We start from the raw sequence: 5,180 nt of genomic DNA on the forward strand, positions 1-5,180 counted from the left end.
TATTCAATGCTAATTTTGAAATGTCCCCTCTTTTAAAGAATGGGCACATCTGGTTAAAAATCTAATCAAGAGAACTGCTGAGAGCCAGGGTGGTAGAGTAAGTAGGAAATCAATGTAACTCTCACAAATTCACCTATAAATAATCAAAAATATCACTCCTAAAACAAATCCTGGAACAGCAGGATCAGCAAAAAGATGAGTTAAAATAATCTTTTAGCCCAAGAAACTTGAAGAATTGGCAAGAAAGGTCTGTCTCAGGTAAAAGGGTAGCACAGAATAGGACAGGAAACATCCCAGCAAGCCCCACCTCAGCAAACCAGTGGGAGATCATGAATCCCAGTGTGGTGGAGAAACTGAACACACGATTGGACCCTTCACATGCCTTGGCATAGCCAGAGGAAGCAGCGGACTACAGGTCTAAGAACTACCATATGCCTCAGAGTAGCCCTGGACAAACAAGCATCCTCTACTGACTAGACATGCTTCAGCATATCCCTAAGCAAATAACCATCCTCAAGCAGTTTGCACATAGCCCCAACAAACATGTAGAAACCAACCCTACAGGTGCCTAACTAAAAATGCAGCTACCAGCACTAGCCTGGCCATTTAGTTCAGATAGCCCTAGGCAAACAGGCAACCTTCAGGAGCCCAACTGCCACATACTTCAGTGCAACACTTGCAAAATGCAGAAATACCATACCTCACTGACCTTAGCACACACCAGATACTAACACTAGGAACCCAGTTCAGCACCAGGTAAATTGATAAATCCTTACTGCCTCCAGTGCAATGTAGCACCAGACATGAGGATCCCTAATCGACCTCAGGAAAACATGAGTGCAGTACCAAGATCTACAGCCCCTGGCACAAAAAGTTTGAGACAGTATCTCTTCCACCATAAGAGCAGCACTCAAATTTGAAAGAAAGGGAATAAAGATTTAAAAAAAAAGATGAGCAATATTGAAGTTAGAAAGTTATTCTGGTCACAGGAAAGACCAAGACACAAAATCAGAAGAGGACAATAGTGTCAAAACTCCTATGGGCAAAACTCCAAAGAATAACAGGAGGTTGTCTCAGTCCCAGAAAGAACTCATGGAAGAGTTCATAAAAGGAACTTAAAAATCATAAAAGAGAGATAGAAGAAAAAAATGGGAAAATAAATGAAAGTGATATAAGAGAATTTTGAAAAAAGAGTAAGCAGCTTGAAAAAAAAGAAAATAACTCCTTAAAAAGTGCAATTGGGCAAGTGGAAAAGGAATTACAACAGCCAACTGAGGAAAGGAGAGAGAGGACAAACAGGAGGAAAAATAGGATAGAAGTAAATATACAGTTAATTGTCATAACCGTGAATGTGAATGGGATGAGTTCTCCCATAAAATGGAAGCAAATAGCATAGTAGATTAAAAACCAGAATCCTACAATATTTTTATTAGAAATACACTTCAAGTAGAAAGACACACATAGAGTAAAGGTAAAGGGATGGAGCAGAATCTATTGCTTCAACTGAAGTAAAAAAAGAAAAAAAGAGAAGGGTAACAATACTGGTCTCAGATAAAGCAAAACAAAAATAGACCTATTTAAATGATACAAGGAAGAAAAATACTTCTTTCTAAAAGCTACCATAGACAATGAAGTAATATCAATACTAAATATACATGAACTGACTGGTCTAGTTTCCAAATTCATAAAGGAGTATTTAAGTGAGTTACTAGCTCATGATCAAATAAGAGATAACAGCATATTGAAATGTAAAATACATAATTTTGATTATATTAAATTAAAAAGGTTTTGCACAAACAAAAACAATGGGACTAAGATTAGAAGGAAAGCAGAAAGCTGGGAAACAATTTTTACAGCAAGTATCCTTGATAAAGTTCTCATTTCTCAAATACATAGAGAACTGAGTCAAATTTATAGGAATAACACTTTCCCCAATTGATAGTCAAAGGATGTGAACAATTTTCATATTAAGAAATCAAAACTGTCTATAGGTATATGCAGAAGTGCTCTAAATCAATATTGAATATAAAAATACAACCAAAATCTACTCTGACATACCACTTTACACGAATTAGATTGGCTAATATGACAAAAAAAGTAAAGTAATAAATTTTGGAGAGGATGTTGGAAAATTGAGACACTAAGGCACTATTGGTGGAGTTGTGATCTTATCCAACCACTCTGGAGAGTCAAGAAGGAATCACACTGTTCATACCCTTGATCCAGCAATACCACTAGCAGTTGCTTACTCAGTGGTTTTAGATAAGTCTTAGTAAAAAAGATTTCAGTCCATGTACTTTGATTAACTATAAGGAGACTTTGCTTAGTGTCTTACTCTCTGTCTTACTGGTTTTCCCTGGGTTGATTGCAGGTACATCATGAGAGCTCTACCTGTTCTCAAATAGCTATCTGAAGATTCAAAGCCAGAGAAAATAATGAAGTTATATCAGAATAAGTTTCCAGACAGGAAGAATACACCAAATTTGAGTTAACTCAAGGGATTAACATTGAGTTCAACCATGGTGATCACTGTCAGGGCTGAAATAAAAACTGACAGCAACTCTTACTCAGTCCTCCTGCCTCTTGATTTATCTTAGCTGGAAAATGTATTTCTAAGAGTTGGGTAATATAAATCTTAGTATTGAAGGTATCTGTTCATTGGGCCAATTCAGGAAGTTCAGTAAAGATTCTGTCAAGTTGTTTTATATTTTAATCTAATTTTCTTTCATTAGAGCCTTGCATGTCTTAAAAACTTGTAGTGTAGCATTTTTTTTTGTTTAAAAAGGTAAGTAGATTTTATTTACACTTTATGTTCCTCAATCAACTTTATTTTGCTCAGTAAGAAAGTATGACTATTATGAACACTTATTTTTCTATTTTGCACTGATTCATCTCTCTTGTTAGTAAGACAATACTTTTGGCCTGCACATATAGCTTGTTGTCATTTTTAAAACTACAGTTTGCCATATTTACTCTTCTTTCTCTCCTTTCTTCTTTTCTCCTCTTCTCTCCTTCCTTTCATTTTCTTCTTTCCCTTCATCCACATTATTCTTCGATTATAAATGTTTCTCAAGAAACAAGTAAGATGATCTGGTACTCCCATATTTTAGAGACACATTTTGCTGTGATTTTTACAGTCATAGTCTTTGGTATAGTCAATGAAGGAGAAATAGATTTGCTTTTGTTTTGTTCTATTTTGTTTTCTAGAACTCTCTTGCTTTCTCCAAAATCCAGCAAATGTTGACAATTTGTTCTCTAGTTCCTCTGCCTCTTTAAAATCACCCTGCTCTTCTTGTAATTCTTGGTTCACATATTGCTGAAGCCTAGCCTGCAGAATCTTAAACATAAATTTGCTAGCTTGGAAAATAAGCACAACCGCCTGATAATTTGAACATTCTTTGACAATACCCATGTTTAGTATTGGGACATAAACTGGTCCTTCCAATTCACTGGCCACTCTTGTGTTTTCTAAATTTGCCAGGGTATTGTTTCTCTATTTTGTTTACGTGAACTATTTCATGTGATGTCTACCTCCTCCTTTCCTCTTCTCCCAGTACATTCAATTTTCATCATTTAATTAGATTTTTTTATCATCAAAGTTAACTTATACCCATGTCCTCCATCTATGTATTTTCTTTTTAAATTTCAAAATAATAATGCAGTTCTCAAGAGTTACAAGTGTCATCTTCTTTTGTAGGGATGTAAGCAGTTTGTCCTTATTAATACCGTATTGTTTTTGTCTTTCTTATTTACCCTTTTATGCCTCTCTTGGGTCTTGTATGTGAAGATCAAATTTTCCGTTGAGCTCTGGTCTTTTCATCAAGAAGTCCCCTATTTTATTGAATATCCATGTCCTCCCCTGAAAACTTATGCTTGATTTCTCTGGGTAGTTGATTCTTGGTTATAATCCAAGTTCCTTTGCCTTATGGAATATCATATTCATCTTTGTTTTTGTTTTGTTTTGTTTTTTGAGCAGGAAAAGGCTTATCAAAAGATGTTTAATACAATTAGTTTTCAACAACCCTTGGTGATCCACATCTACAAAGATTTCCAGCCCCCCCCACCAATTGTCCTGTCCCGGAAAACCACATTTAACAGGATTTTTAGCAAGTATGGTTTGATTTTTTGTCTTTTTTTAAAGTCCCCAGAGCAAATTGTGTACAATTCAATTGCCACTGTCAACAGATCTAGATGTAGATCTGAATGTCTGAGGATCCACAGATGCTGGAGATTTAGATCTACTTGAAGAGCCCTGTTTCTGACTCTTTTCAGGCATACGGGACCTACTAACAGATTGGGATTTGCTATGTCTGTGGCTTTTGGACCTGGTGTAAGATTTGCGGCTACGATAATTAGATCAATTCCAAGATCTAGAAGAGTTCCTAGAACGGGACATGACTGACTTCTCAATGGACTGTGCCTTTTACTGCCTTCAATCAGTTTAATTTTCCTTCCATTTATTTCTTTTCCCAAAAGTTTTTTGATTGCAATCTTTAAGTCATTGTAAGAGGCAAACTCAATCACCCCTTCATTTAATTTAGGTCTATGATCATCTGAAAAGTTTATCTCCCTAGTTTGCCTCTGGAAATCATTAAGATCCTACCAGCTGACTGGTGAAGATAAATTGTCAACTATAAGAAGATTTTCTTCTCACAGGTGGGGCATTTCTACTATCGTTTCTGGACGATGGCTACTAAATCAATTAGAGTATCTCCCTCTTCCTTGTCCACCCCTCCAATGAGCCCTGGCATATTCAGTAGTAACCCACTCACTGCAGAGTTCCTTTCAGTCAAGTTCAAAAAGAGCATCTCTTGAATCCTCAAATTCCACAAACCAAAAGGTTCTCTTCAGATCAATGTCTCTTATCTGTCCATAACCTTTAAAGAATCTTTCCACATCTTTTTCTTGGGCTGCTGGATTTAGCCTTCCAATGAATATTCTATAGCCACTCATGGTGTCCCACTTTTAATTTCAATTTAAATGGGCAGTAACGAAAGCGTTAAATCCACTAGAGGTAGAGACAGCAGAGCAGTCAAAAATCCACAAAAGTATTCACTTGGAGAACATCCTCAGGATACGTCTCTCTGCAGCTGACCTGGAATAGCATATTCTATGCCTCCAATCTTTTAATGTAGAAGCTACAAGGTCCTGCATTATCCTGACTATGGTTCTGAGATATT

The 5,180-nt window shown here is 36.4% G+C and overlaps 1 pseudogene; it reads right to left on the reverse strand.

The window, feature by feature from the left end:
* Positions 1 to 4,165: 4,165 nt before the first annotated feature.
* Positions 4,166 to 4,953, reverse strand: LOC140510445 (serine/arginine-rich splicing factor 5 pseudogene; annotated as a pseudogene).
* Positions 4,954 to 5,180: the final 227 nt, after the last annotated feature.

The sequence above is a fragment of the Notamacropus eugenii genome, chromosome 6 (genome assembly GCF_028372415.1).
Source record: "Notamacropus eugenii isolate mMacEug1 chromosome 6, mMacEug1.pri_v2, whole genome shotgun sequence".
NCBI lineage: Eukaryota > Metazoa > Chordata > Mammalia > Diprotodontia > Macropodidae > Notamacropus > Notamacropus eugenii.